General features: G+C 39.1%; 3 long non-coding RNA genes across 3 annotated transcripts; all 3 read right to left on the bottom strand.

The window, feature by feature from the left end:
• Nucleotides 1–2,371: 2,371 nt before the first annotated feature.
• On the bottom strand, nt 2,372–2,728 carry LOC128437536 (uncharacterized). Its single transcript, XR_008338225.1, has 3 exons — nt 2,684–2,728; nt 2,509–2,582; nt 2,372–2,425 (listed from the first exon to the last, which is right to left on the bottom strand). It is a non-coding gene; the product is annotated as an uncharacterized LOC128437536 (long non-coding RNA).
• Nucleotides 2,729–5,021: 2,293 nt separating this feature from the next.
• On the bottom strand, nt 5,022–5,391 carry LOC128432734 (uncharacterized). The gene is made up of 3 exons (XR_008335487.1): nt 5,339–5,391; nt 5,188–5,261; nt 5,022–5,092 (listed from the first exon to the last, which is right to left on the bottom strand). It is a non-coding gene; the product is annotated as an uncharacterized LOC128432734 (long non-coding RNA).
• A 9,209-nt stretch (nt 5,392–14,600) lies between these two features.
• On the bottom strand, nt 14,601–14,939 carry LOC128433877 (uncharacterized). Its single transcript, XR_008336586.1, has 3 exons — nt 14,887–14,939; nt 14,736–14,809; nt 14,601–14,641 (listed from the first exon to the last, which is right to left on the bottom strand). It is a non-coding gene; the product is annotated as an uncharacterized LOC128433877 (long non-coding RNA).
• Between the last annotated feature and the right edge of the window lie 742 nt (nt 14,940–15,681).

The raw sequence follows: 15,681 nt of genomic DNA, 5'->3' as shown, positions 1-15,681 counted from the left end.
CCATAAAATATACTCAGTTACTTTTGTTTACTTTCCGTGAACTGGAATCTCTGGTTAAACACCCAACGGAGTTTTGCAAACTGGTGCACTCAGATGTCTTAAGAGGCTTTTTGTATTAAAGTGTTTTAACTCTTCCCAGTTGCTCTTGCAACAGCATGAGTGGCTTGAAAACCTAAAAATTCCTTCCTCATATCAAACTCAGCAGTAGTCCCACAAACTAAAACTGAGTTGTGCAGAACGTATCCGTCTTTTCATTGCAGGCCACAGAGACAGACGGGATTTTCAACCGATGTTGGTGTTTTATCAGAATAAAAATTGTTGTGCCGTATCAATAATCTACTCTGCGACTGTTTGTTGAGACAAACTGACACCTTGAAACTATTTGACTCTGTCTGGTGCTAACAGCTCTGCAGCAACAACAGGGCGCCCTGTTAATGACTCTTGAGACTGGTCTATTCCATCGCTGGGTCTGTCTCTGCTTTGCTTCAACAACAGAGTAATCATTTGTCCATTTCTCTTGTAAAGCATGACATACCAGGTCCTCTTCTCTTGACAGCTGGTCAACAGTGACACTTAAAAATAATTGTCAGGTTTAAAGGTTAAAATCACAAATTATCTGTGACAAGCATCAAGCAACTGTCACAAAAAGAAAAGGAGATTCACTGTATTGCCTTCAGAGAGAAATGGACCAATGACTATTTTGTTGAAGTAAAATCCAGCCAGTGTGACTTGTTTGCAGGGTTAGAATCACAGAGATGAAACAGGCCAATATCAATGAGTCATTGCAGATGGAGACATACTACTGAATTGGATGAAATGCAAACTGTGAGTATAAGAAGCAAAGAAAGTGAAATAGTCCTGAACTTTTATCTTAAAGAACCGTTGCAAAGAATGAAGTGCACGGAAAACAATTGTTTACCTGTGGAACAACAGACCCAACAAAAACAACAACAACCAGCTGTATTTGTGAGGGATCACTGTTTCACATGAGGGAAGAATTTCTATCTTCAAGTCAATGCTGCAGCAAGGGCAACTGGAAAAGGGCTATCATTGAACAAAATGACTTCTGAATTATAGTTTTCAAAACTCCTGCGGGCATGAGGCAAGATGTTTGAAGACGTGAACATTAAACATTAGAACAGGATCATATTTGCCTGTTGTTTAATGTGTAACCACAACGTGACCTAATTAAGATCCAAAACAGGGACAAGATCGAACCCAAGTACAACCTCCCTCTCGTTTAAGAGGCTCCCAAAGCTCAGTTCTGACACTGACCCCAACCTGAAGAAGTCCCCGTCACTTCCAACCATCGCATCAGAGAGGTTAGTGTGATGTGTGTTCTCAAGTTTTTTGTTGTGTTACTTTTACCACTTGAGAATGTTACTAGTGATGAATGATAAATGTACGACGGGAAAAATGATAAAACACAACGTTTGAATCAAATCATTTGATCATTTATGACTTTTTTTAAATTTCACTTCCATTTTCATTGAGCCATTTGTGTGCTTTATTTTTTGTTTTGATGTACTTTATTACCTAGTTGTACCTATTTATACTTTTCTTCACGTCCACCCTTCATAGTAACCTGCTCTTGTAATTCAGTTCCCAAAGATACAAATAGTACTTTGAAAGTCAAGAGTTGTCACAATGGTTTGAAATACTTTTAAGAACAATTCTGCTTCAAGGTGTCCAATGTTTGCTGTTTATGATTTAGTCTGAAAACGTATGTGTTGATTTGCAGACAAAATGTTCTCCTCAGCTCCTTCCTCTGACTGCAGCTTTCAAATAAAGTTGGTGAGATAAAAATACTTTCTAGTGAACTAGCTGCTTGCAACAATATTCAAACTGTGACTTCACCAGTTTTGTGCTGTAACTTAAAATTAAGTGTTAAGCTACCACTCTTTGTTAATGTTCAAAATTATCAGAGGGTTCGTAAATATTTTCCAAAACAGTTTTTTTCAGAAAAACAAAAAGCATTAAGTCATCATCTTTTCCATGTACGAACTTTATTCAGTAGATTCTACACAGAAAACAGTGATTTGGATCCAGTTGTTTTCTTGAGCTCAGTGTGGAGACACATCAGACGTCATTGGACTCTCTTCAGATCTCTGTGGTGGGAGCAGCACCTGTAGCTTTAGCTGGAGTGGTGGTTGGAGTTGTAGCAGTGGTGGTGGCTGCAGTCGTAGTTGCAGCTGTAGTTTGCTGCTGGAGGATGGTGAGGATGAGTTGGAACCACTGGGCGGAAGTTATCCCGCCGGCTCCATTCTGATTCCGCTTCAAGAAAATGAGAAACATTCATGGTCAGTTATGAAGCAGGGGATTTTCCAAAGACTCTTACATGAAGGGTCCAGAGGAGGGAGAGGACACTCACCTCGTTGGACTCTGAGGAAGAGGACGAATCAGAGCGGGCAACTCGCATGTGGTTCTGTAAAAAGTCAACGGCTAAACGTTGGATCGCAGCATAAAAATAGGAATAATTGGTATTTAAATATAAGATCGTTCTCTCACCGGTCTAGCCAGAGTGAGACTCAGGAGGCAGCCAAGAACAAGCACGACCTTCAGCATGGTTCCAGTGATCATATCTGTAGAAAAACAAGAAATGCACACATCAGCATTCCACCGAGTTAACACAGGGAATAAAGGAAAATCATATCATCAACTTAATTAATATCAAAGTTATTACTGTCGAGTCTTCTGAACTTCAGTGGACTGTTGCTCAGTTGGTTGAGGAGTGGTGATGTTGGACTGTGGAGCTTCTCTTATATACAAACACAGGAGCGGATGTTTTGTCATTTACACAAACAGAAACATTGTTGGGAAATTGCAACTATTTAGAAATCTTCATCCACCACATTTCAAGGTGAGGCCATTCTGGAACCACACCTGCACCATGACACATGCAACATTAATTAAATAGCTCACATCACAAATACATATTAAAGTATAATGCATGGATATAATTAAATGATGATATATCACTTACAGTACATCTTTGATTATCGACAAATTTTTTAACTCATGTCCTTTTATCCACCCTATTTTTTGTCAGTTCCACACTTTTATAATTCCTAGAGATACAAATCTGAAGTTGTCTAAAGTATATTGATTTTGTATTTGTCCAAAAAATTGAATAAAATAATGTATTTTGGGGATAATCTTTAAAACTTTGTCCATTGCTTGTTCTAGACTTGGAGCTGATCTCAGTAGAGGTTAGACACCAGAGCTCCTGACTATCATGTTCATTTTAAAACTACAACACTTTTGATTTAACTGGAAGCTCATGTATTGATATGGTGACATTTTGTTTCTCAGCTCCTTCCTTGATCCCCCGTCAGCATCACAGTTACACTAATAGTTGATAACAAATCTTTACTACATAGAAGTCGATCACTCATCCACACATTTCTTATAGTAAATGCTTTTATGGTATAGCTGCAGGTTTTCCTCAGTCACTCAGGTGCTTGTCTCATTTCCCCAGTGGGGGCAGTTGGGAGACGAGTGGTGGAGGGAAAGGTGGACTGGGAGTGGCACTGGAATGGGGAAAGGAAAAGGCTGTAACTGAACCTGCATGTAGTTCTGGTTCATCTGAATAAACCAAGTGATAAAAGCAAAAGCTGAAGACATATCCTGCGGTTTTCCCGACTCTGGGTTACTGCACATGTCCCGATACTGACCTCATCTGAGACCTTCACACAAACGATTTCACATCAGAAACTCTTTGACCTAAGCTCAGTTGAATTGCCAGAAAAACCCCAACACCACCGCCGCGATTACAAAGCACGTGACTTCCATACCTCGAACCAGAGAATTTAAAGACGGACTAAAACTTTTATTATTAGCCACGTGATGTGTCTAATGCGGAAGTTTATTTTAGTGATTCTTCATCTCTTCTATTCCACTTAAAAAAAAGATTTGCCCCCCGTCACTCATCCAATCAGCTGTCAGAGGGAGCTGTGATTTTGTATTTCTATTATTGTCTTGATATGTGATGAATCCATATCTGTGGTGTGTCCATGACCACAGACCACACACGGAGTTGTTAGGAAACAGTAAAGGTGATGAGACTGGATATATGGTGTGACACACTCAGAAATCAATTCAAGTAATAATTACTTTGAGAACCTTTAACGTTTCCTCCTTTTCAGCATTTATAATCTGTGCACATTTTATATTAAATTCATAATGATGCAATGATGCAACTTTTCAAACGTATTCACTTAAAAATAGCTCCTCACAATAAAACCATTCATCACTACAGCTACTCAATAGAGCTTGAATAAAACCTTTTTCAGGTTCAGAGAGAGAAGAGGTTTCATTAATGTTTCTTGAACTGGATTTTAATAACATTGAGTCAACGTCTTTTCCATTGATGAACTTAATTCTGCAGGTTCAACAAAGTAGTTTTGATCCATTTGTTAACTTGAACTAGAAGGCCACCTAAACTGCCACTTTGGACAGCTGGGGCTAGGACTTATGTGAGTGATGTGTGAGGAGAAAGGGCTGCAAGTAGATGTATGGCATGAATGTGTTTGTGAATGGGTGAATAGCAAAACTGTACTGTAAAGCACTGTGTATATATATATATATATATATATAGATATAAATTAACTTTAATTGTTCATTTCATTACTATTTCTGAAACTGGATTTTAAGTAAAACAAAACATTAAGTCAACATTTTTTCCAATGTATCAACTTTATTCAGCAGATTTCACACAGAAAACAATGATTTTGATCCATTTGTTAACTTGAACAATGTGGAAACACATCAGATATCACTGGACTTCCTTCACTACTTTTAAACAGTAGTTGCAGTTGTAGTGGTTGCTGGAGTCGTAGTAGTGGCTGCAGTTGTAGGAAAGAGGGCCTGGATGAGCTGGAGCCACTGAGCTGCAGTCAGGTTGGGCAGACCTCCGCTCACATTGACCTGGAGGAAAATGAAAAACATTCAGCGTCAGTTTTGAAGCCGAGGATTTTACAAAGACTTTTACATGAACGGTCCTGAGGACAGAGAGGACACTCACCTCGCGGGAGTTTGAATCAGAATCAGAACCAGAACTGGATCGGGCAACTCGTTTGTGGGCCTTGTGCAACTGAAAGAATCCAAAAGTTAAAAGTTGGTTATTTCCTGCATCATATCATTAAAACTGGGAGTAATTTATATTGGGAGTAAGACTTCTTCTCTTACTGGTTCAGCCAGAGTGAGACTCAGGAGGCATCCGAGGACAAGCACGACCTTCAGCATGGTTCCAGTGATCATATCTGTGCAAAAACAAGAAATACACTCAGTCTTCCAAAGTTTAAACATTTGAATAATAATGCAATAATAATATTATTACCGTCAAGTCTTCTTAACTTCAGTGGACTGTTGCTCAGGTGGTTGAGGAGGTTGTGGTAGTGAGTGGGACTGTGGAGCTTCTCTTATATACAGGTGCAGGAGCTGATGTTTTGTCATTTACACAAACAGAAACATTGTTGGGAAATTGTCATTATTGGGAAATCTTTTGCCGGTTGACATTTCAATGGGTGTTGACAGTTCTGAGCCTGTGACCACACCTGCACCATGTTATATAACATAACTCCTATCAGAAATAAATTCACTGTTGTGTTTTGAATTTACCAAATCGGGAAGTTTTAAAGTCCTGAAAGACGTTTAGTCTCTTTATTTGTGAGTCTTTGGTGTTGGTATGTGGGTCAACAGATGTAACACATGGAATCACCCAGTCTTATGGTTACAAATGGAGAGGATCAGACAGGGAACAGACAACACCCAGTCACCAAGTGATGAAACTGGATAAATGGTGTGATACACTCAGAAATCAATTCAAGTAATAATTACTTTGAGAAACTTTAACGTTTCCTCATTTTCAGCATTTAGAATCTGTAGACATTTAATATCAAATTCAATATCATAAAATGATGCAACTTTTTTAACGTATTCACTTAAAAATAGCTCCTCACTTAAAACCATTCATCACTACAACTACACAATAAGATCAAATAAAACCTTTTTCAGGTTCAGAGGGACCAGAGGTTTCATTAATGTTTCTTAAACTGGATTTTAGCCCTAGAACACTAATGTCAGGTGATTTTTACCCGAGCGAGTGTGGTCATGGGATTTTCATTGTGTTGCTGCTGTCTGAATGGCGTGGCTCCTTGGGTAGCTTCAGTCTGCTCACTGACTTCATAGAAGGTCGGCTAGTTTCCCTGCTCCCATCCCTGTTTTTCAATAGGCACGTGTTCGGGTGATTTTCACCCAATGTTGGTGACAGAGAGTAAAATATTTGTAGAATATAATATAAGTTGTAAATGATGCAGGGAGACAGTGCCTTCACCGGACATGTCCCAGGAACAGCTGGACCGAAGAACAAGTTCCCAGCTCTATTACTTATGTTTTTGGAAATTTTTCTTTAACGACTCCCTAATTTTAGAGCCTTTTTATAGGGTCCCCCCATGATACCTTTATTCGTTATTCATGAGATGTTGTATCGGGGAAAATATATGAAAAGTACTTCAAATTAACATGTATTGTTGAACATTAATATACTTTGATGAGAAGTATTTTTTATCGGGTATATTATATCGGGTAAAATGTACCTGACGTTAGTGATGGTGTTAATAATTGTACGTTAGTGTTCTGACATTGAGTCAACGTCTTTTCCATTGATGATCTTTATTCTGCAGATTCAACAAAGTTATTTTGATCCATTTGAACCAGAAGGCCAATTAAACTGCCACTTTAGACAGCTGTGGCTCAGGAGGAAGATTGCAGTATCTTCTACTAACCCAGAGGTTGGTAGTTTGATCCCCGGCTCCTCCATTCAGAATGCCAAAGTTTCCTTCGGCAAGCACTGAACCCCAAATTGCCACTGATGGCTTTGTTATGTCAGTGATGTGTGAGGAGAAAGGGCTGCATGTAGATTTATGGCATGAATGTGAGTGTGAATGGGTGAATAGCAAAACTGTACTGTAAATCACTGTATATATATATATATATATATATATATATTAACTTTAATTGTTAATTTCATTACTATTTCTGAAACTGGATATTAAGAAAAACGAAACATATAGTCAACATTTTTTCCATGTATCAATTTTATTCAGCAGATTTCACACAGAAAACAATGATTTTGATCCATTTGTTAACTTGAACAATGTGAAAACACATCAGATATCACTGGACTTCCTTCACTACTTTTTAACAGTAGTTGCAGTTGTAGTGGTTGCTGGAGTCGTAGTAGTGGCTGCAGTTGTAGGGAAGAGGGCCTGGATGAGCTGGAGCCATTGAGCTGCAGTCAGGTTGGGCAGACCTCCGCTCACATTGACCTGGAGGAAAATTAAAAACATTCAGCGTCAGTTTTGAAGCAGAGGATTTTACAAAGACTTCACATGAACGGTCCTGAGGACAGAGAGGACACTCACCTCGCGGGAGTTTGAATCAGAATCAGAACCAGAACTGGAGCGGGCAACTCGTTTGTGGGCCTTGTGCAACTGAAAGAATCCAAAAGTTAAAGTTGGATATTTCCTGCATCATATCATTAAAACTGGGAGTAATTTATATAGAAAGTAGACTGCTTCTCTTACCGGTTCAGCCAGAGTGAGACTCAGGAGGCATCCGAGGACAAGCACGACCTTCAGCATGGTTCCAGTGATCATATCTGTGCAAAAACAGGAAATACACTCAGTCTTCCACAGTTTAAACACTTTAATAATAATGCAATAATAATATTATTACCGTCAAGTCTTCTTAACTTCAGTGGACTGTTGCTCAGGTGGTTGAGGAGGTTGTGGTAGTGAGTGGGACTGTGGAGCTTCTCTTATATACAGGTGCAGGAGCGGATGTTTTGTCATTTACACAAACAGAAACATTGTTGGGAAATTGTCATTATTGGGAAATCTTTTGCCGGTTGACATTTCAAGGGGTTTTGACAGTTCTGAGCCTGTGACCACACCTGCACCATGTTATATAACATAACTCCTATCAGAAATAAATTCACTGTTGTGTTTTGAATTTACCAAATCGGGAAGTTTTAAAGTCCTGAAAGACGTTTAGTCTCTTTATTTGTGAGCGTTTGGTGTTGGTACGTGGGTCAACAGATGCAACACGTGGAATCACCTGGTCTTATGGTTACAAATGGAGAGGATCAGACAGGGAACAGACAACACCCAGTCACCCAGTGCTGAGACTGGATATATGGTGTGACACAGTCATAAATCAATTCAAGTAATAATTACTTTGAGAACCTTTAAGGTTTCCTCCTTTTCAGCATTTAGAATCTGTGGACATTTAATATCAAATTCAATATCATAAAATGATGTAACTTTTTTAACGTATTCACTTAAAAATAGCTCCTAACTTAAAACTATTCATCACTACAACTACACAATAACATAAAATAAAACCACTTTCAGGTTCAGAGGGACCAGAGGTTTCATTAATGTTTCTTAAACTGGATTTTAACCCTAGAACACTAACGTTGGGTGATTTTTACCCGAGCGAGTGTGGTCATGGGATTTTCATTGTGTTGCTGCTGTCTGAATGGCGTGGCTCCTTGTGTAACTTCAGTCTGCTCATTGACTTCATAGAAGGTCGGCTAGTTTCCCTGCTCCCATCCCTGTTTTTCAATAGGCACGTGTTCGGGTGATTTTCACCCAATGTTGGTGACAGAGAGTAAAATATTTGTTGAATATAATATAAGTTGTAAATGATGCAGGGAGACAGTGTCTTCACCGTACATGTCCCAGGAACGGCTGGACTGAAGAACAAGTTCCCAGCTCTATTATTTATGTTTTTGGAAATTTTTCTTTAACGACTCCCTAATTTTAGAGCCTTTTTATAGGGTCCGCCCATGATACCTTTTTTCGTTATTCATGAGATGTTGTATCGGGGAAAATATATGAAAAGTACTTCAATCTGCCATGTATTGTTGAACATTAATATACTTTGATGAGAATTTTTTTTTATCGGGTATATTATATCGGGTAAAATGTACCCGACGTAGGTGATGGTGTTACTAATTGTACGTTAGTGTTCTAACATTGAGTCAACGTCTTTTCCATTGATGAACTTTATTCTGCAGATTCAACAAAGTTATTTTGATCCATTTGAACCAGAAGGCCAATTAAACTGCCACTTTAGACAGCTGTGGCTCAGGAGGAAGATTGCAGTATCTTCTACTAACCCAGGGGTTGGTAGTTTGATCCCCGGCTCCTCCATTCAGAATGCCAAAGTGTCCTTCAAGCACTGAACCCCAAATTGCCACTGATGGCTTTGTTATGTCAGTGATGTGTGAGGAGAAAGGGCTGCATGTAGATGTATGGCATGAATGTGTGTGTGAATGGGTGAATAGCAAAACTGTACTGTAAAGCACTGTATTTTTTAAGTACTGCACTTTATTTATTCGTTTCATTACTATTTCTGAAACTGGATATTAAGAAAAACGAAACATATAGTCAACTTTATTTCCATGTATCAACTTTATTCAGCAGATTTCACACAGAAAACAATGATTTTGATCCATTTGTTAACTTGAACAATGTGGAAACACATCAGATATCACTGGACTTCCTTCACTACTTTTCAACAGTAGTTGCAGTTGTAGTGGTTGCTGGAGTCGTAGTAGTGGCTGCAGTTGTAGGAAAGAGGGCCTGGATGAGCTGGAGCCACTGAGCTGCAGTCAGGTTGGGCAGACCTCCGCTCACATTGACCTGGAGGAAAATGAAAAACATTCAGCGTCAGTTTTGAAGCAGAGGATTTTACAAAGACTTCACATGAACGGTCCTGAGGACAGAGAGGACACTCACCTCGCGGGAGTTTGAATCAGAATCAGAACCAGAACTGGAGCGGGCAACTCGTTTGTGGGCCTTGTGCAACTGAAAGAATCCAAAAGTTAAAAGTTGGTTATTTCCTGCATCATATCATTAAAACTGGGAGTAATTTATATTGGGAGTAAGACTTCTTCTCTTACTGGTTCAGCCAGAGTGAGACTCAGGAGGCATCCGAGGACAAGCACGACCTTCAGCATGGTTCCAGTGATCATATCTGTGCAAAAACAAGAAATACACTCAGTCTTCCACAGTTTAAACATTTGAATAATAATGCAATAATAATATTATTACCGTCAAGTCTTCTTAACTTCAGTGGACTGTTGCTCAGGTGGTTGAGGAGGTTGTGGTAGTGAGTGGGACTGTGGAGCTTCTCTTATATACAGGTGCAGGAGCTGATGTTTTGTCATTTACACAAACAGAAACATTGTTGGGAAATTGTCATTATTGGGAAATCTTTTGCCGGTTGACATTTCAATGGGTGTTGACAGTTCTGAGCCTGTGACCACACCTGCACCATGTTATATAACATAACTCCTATCAGAAATAGATACACTGTTGTGTTTTGAATTTACCAAATCGGGAAGTTTTAAAGTCCTGAAAGACGTTTAGTCTCTTTATTTGTGAGCGTTTGGTGTTGGTAAGTGGGTCAACAGATGTAACACATGGAATCACCTGGTCTTGTGATTACAAATAGAGAGGATCAGACAGGGAACAGACAACACCCAGTCACCAAGTGATGAAACTGGATAAATGGTGTGATACACTCAGAAATCAATTCAAGTAATAATTACTTTGAGAAACTTTAACGTTTCCTCATTTTCAGCATTTAGAATCTGTGGACATTTAATATCAAATTCAGTGTCATAAAATGATGCAACTTTTTTAACGTATTCACTTAAAAATAGCTCCTCACTTAAAACCATTCATCACTACAACTACACAATAAGATCAAATAAAACCATTTTCAGGTTCAGAGGGACCAGAGGTTTCATTAATGTTTCTTAAACTTGATTTTAACCCTAGAACACTAATGTCAGGTGATTTTTACCCGAGCGAGTGTGGTCATGGGATTTTCATTGTGTTGCTGCTGTCTGAATGGCGTGGCTCCTTGTGTAACTTCAGTCTGCTCACTGACTTCATAGAAGGTCGGCTAGTTTCCCTGCTCCCATCCCTGTTTTTCAATAGGCACGTGTTCGGGTGATTTTCACCCAATGTTGGTGACAGAGAGTAAAATATTTGTTGAATATAATATAAGTTGTAAATGATGCAGGGAGACAGTGTCTTCACCGTACATGTCCCAGGAACGGCTGGACTGAAGAACAAGTTCCCAGCTCTATTATTTATGTTTTTGGAAATTTTTCTTTAACGACTCCCTAATTTTAGAGCCTTTTTATAGGGTCCGCCCATGATACCTTTTTTCGTTATTCATGAGATGTTGTATCGGGGAAAATATATGAAAAGTACTTCAATCTGCCATGTATTGTTGAACATTAATATACTTTGATGAGAATTTTTTTTTATCGGGTATATTATATCGGGTAAAATGTACCCGACGTAGGTGATGGTGTTACTAATTGTACGTTAGTGTTCTAACATTGAGTCAACGTCTTTTCCATTGATGAACTTTATTCTGCAGATTCAACAAAGTTATTTTGATCCATTTGAACCAGAAGGCCGATTAAACTGCCACTTTAGACAGCTGTGGCTCAGGAGGAAGATTGCAGTATCTTCTACTAACCCAGGGGTTGGTAGTTTGATCCCCGGCTCCTCCATTCAGAATGCCAAAGTGTCCTTCAAGCACTGAACCCCAAATTGCCACTGATGGCTTTGTTATGTCAGTGATGTGTGAGGAGAAAGGGCTGCATGTAGATGTATGGCATGAATGTGTGTGTGAATGGGTGAATAGCAAAACTGTACTGTAAAGCACTGTATTTTTTAAGTACTGCACTTTATTTATTCGTTTCATTACTATTTCTGAAACTGGATATTAAGAAAAACGAAACATATAGTCAACATTTTTTCCATGTATCAATTTTATTCAGCAGATTTCACACAGAAAACAATGATTTTGATCCATTTGTTAACTTGAACAATGTGGAAACACATCAGATATCACTGGACTTCCTTCACTACTTTTTAACAGTAGTTGCAGTTGTAGTGGTTGCTGGAGTCGTAGTAGTGGCTGCAGTTGTAGGGAAGAGGGCCTGGATGAGCTGGAGCCATTGAGCTGCAGTCAGGTTGGGCAGACCTCCGCTCACATTGACCTGGAGGAAAATTAAAAACATTCAGCGTCAGTTTTGAAGCAGAGGATTTTACAAAGACTTCACATGAACGGTCCTGAGGACAGAGAGGACACTCACCTCGCGGGAGTTTGAATCAGAATCAGAACCAGAACTGGAGCGGGCAACTCGTTTGTGGGCCTTGTGCAACTGAAAGAATCCAAAAGTTAAAGTTGGATATTTCCTGCATCATATCATTAAAACTGGGAGTAATTTATATAGAAAGTAGACTGCTTCTCTTACCGGTTCAGCCAGAGTGAGACTCAGGAGGCATCCGAGGACAAGCACGACCTTCAGCATGGTTCCAGTGATCATATCTGTGCAAAAACAGGAAATACACTCAGTCTTCCACAGTTTAAACACTTTAATAATAATGCAATAATAATATTATTACCGTCAAGTCTTCTTAACTTCAGTGGACTGTTGCTCAGGTGGTTGAGGAGGTTGTGGTAGTGAGTGGGACTGTGGAGCTTCTCTTATATACAGGTGCAGGAGCGGATGTTTTGTCATTTACACAAACAGAAACATTGTTGGGAAATTGTCATTATTGGGAAATCTTTTGCCGGTTGACATTTCAAGGGGTTTTGACAGTTCTGAGCCTGTGACCACACCTGCACCATGTTATATAACATAACTCCTATCAGAAATAAATTCACTGTTGTGTTTTGAATTTACCAAATCGGGAAGTTTTAAAGTCCTGAAAGACGTTTAGTCTCTTTATTTGTGAGCGTTTGGTGTTGGTACGTGGGTCAACAGATGCAACACGTGGAATCACCTGGTCTTATGGTTACAAATGGAGAGGATCAGACAGGGAACAGACAACACCCAGTCACCCAGTGCTGAGACTGGATATATGGTGTGACACAGTCATAAATCAATTCAAGTAATAATTACTTTGAGAACCTTTAAGGTTTCCTCCTTTTCAGCATTTAGAATCTGTGGACATTTAATATCAAATTCAATATCATAAAATGATGTAACTTTTTTAACGTATTCACTTAAAAATAGCTCCTAACTTAAAACTATTCATCACTACAACTACACAATAACATAAAATAAAACCACTTTCAGGTTCAGAGGGACCAGAGGTTTCATTAATGTTTCTTAAACTGGATTTTAACCCTAGAACACTAACGTTGGGTGATTTTTACCCGAGCGAGTGTGGTCATGGGATTTTCATTGTGTTGCTGCTGTCTGAATGGCGTGGCTCCTTGTGTAACTTCAGTCTGCTCATTGACTTCATAGAAGGTCGGCTAGTTTCCCTGCTCCCATCCCTGTTTTTCAATAGGCACGTGTTCGGGTGATTTTCACCCAATGTTGGTGACAGAGAGTAAAATATTTGTTGAATATAATATAAGTTGTAAATGATGCAGGGAGACAGTGTCTTCACCGTACATGTCCCAGGAACGGCTGGACTGAAGAACAAGTTCCCAGCTCTATTATTTATGTTTTTGGAAATTTTTCTTTAACGACTCCCTAATTTTAGAGCCTTTTTATAGGGTCCGCCCATGATACCTTTTTTCGTTATTCATGAGATGTTGTATCGGGGAAAATATATGAAAAGTACTTCAATCTGCCATGTATTGTTGAACATTAATATACTTTGATGAGAATTTTTTTTTATCGGGTATATTATATCGGGTAAAATGTACCCGACGTAGGTGATGGTGTTACTAATTGTACGTTAGTGTTCTAACATTGAGTCAACGTCTTTTCCATTGATGAACTTTATTCTGCAGATTCAACAAAGTTATTTTGATCCATTTGAACCAGAAGGCCAATTAAACTGCCACTTTAGACAGCTGTGGCTCAGGAGGAAGATTGCAGTATCTTCTACTAACCCAGGGGTTGGTAGTTTGATCCCCGGCTCCTCCATTCAGAATGCCAAAGTGTCCTTCAAGCACTGAACCCCAAATTGCCACTGATGGCTTTGTTATGTCAGTGATGTGTGAGGAGAAAGGGCTGCATGTAGATGTATGGCATGAATGTGTGTGTGAATGGGTGAATAGCAAAACTGTACTGTAAAGCACTGTATTTTTTAAGTACTGCACTTTATTTATTCGTTTCATTACTATTTCTGAAACTGGATATTAAGAAAAACGAAACATATAGTCAACTTTATTTCCATGTATCAACTTTATTCAGCAGATTTCACACAGAAAACAATGATTTTGATCCATTTGTTAACTTGAACAATCTGGAAACACATCAGATATCACTGGACTTCCTTCACTACTTTTCAACAGTAGTTGCAGTTGTAGTGGTTGCTGGAGTCGTAGTAGTGGCTGCAGTTGTAGGGAAGAGGGCCTGGATGAGCTGGAGCCACTGAGCTGCAGTCAGGTTGGGCAGACCTCCGCTCACATTGACCTGGAGGAAAATGAAAAACATTCAGCGTCAGTTTTGAAGCAGAGGATTTTACAAAGACTTCACATGAACGGTCCTGAGGACAGAGAGGACACTCACCTCGCGGGAGTTTGAATCAGAATAAGAACCAGAACTGGAGCGGGCAACTCGTTTGTGGGCCTTGTGCAACTGAAAGAATCCAAAAGTTAAAAGTTGGTTATTTCCTGCATCATATCATTAAAACTGGGAGTAATTTATATAGAAAGTAGACTGCTTCTCTTACCGGTTCAGCCAGAGTGAGACTCAGGAGGCATCCGAGGACAAGCACGACCTTCAGCATGGTTCCAGTGATCATATCTGTGCAAAAACAAGAAATACACTCAGTCTTCCACAGTTTAAACATTTGAATAATAATGCAATAATAATATTATTACCGTCAAGTCTTCTTAACTTCAGTGGACTGTTGCTCAGGTGGTTGAGGAGGTTGTGGTAGTGAGTGGGACTGTGGAGCTTCTCTTATATACAGGTGCAGGAGCTGATGTTTTGTCATTTACACAAACAGAAACATTGTTGGGAAATTGTCATTATTGGGAAATCTTTTGCCGGTTGACATTTCAATGGGTGTTGACAGTTCTGAGCCTGTGACCACACCTGCACCATGTTATATAACATAACTCCTATCAGAAATAGATACACTGTTGTGTTTTGAATTTACCAAATCGGGAAGTTTTAAAGTCCTGAAAGACGTTTAGTCTCTTTATTTGTGAGCGTTTGGTGTTGGTAAGTGGGTCAACAGATGTAACACATGGAATCACCTGGTCTTGTGATTACAAATAGAGAGGATCAGACAGGGAACAGACAACACCCAGTCACCAAGTGATGAAACTGGATAAATGGTGTGATACACTCAGAAATCAATTCAAGTAATAATTACTTTGAGAAACTTTAACGTTTCCTCATTTTCAGCATTTAGAATCTGTGGACATTTAATATCAAATTCAGTGTCATAAAATGATGCAACTTTTTTAACGTATTCACTTAAAAATAGCTCCTCACTTAAAACCATTCATCACTACAACTACACAATAAGATCAAATAAAACCTTTTTCAGGTTCAGAGGGACCAGAGGTTTCATTAATGTTTCTTAAACTGGATTTTAACCCTAGAACACTAATGTCAGGTGATTTTTACCCGAGCGAGTGTGGTCATGGGATTTTCATTGTGTTGCT

Source organism: Pleuronectes platessa, chromosome 3 (genome assembly GCF_947347685.1).
Source record: "Pleuronectes platessa chromosome 3, fPlePla1.1, whole genome shotgun sequence".
NCBI classification, from domain to species: Eukaryota; Metazoa; Chordata; class Actinopteri; order Pleuronectiformes; family Pleuronectidae; genus Pleuronectes; species Pleuronectes platessa.
This window is presented reverse-complemented; position numbering and strand designations above follow the sequence as displayed.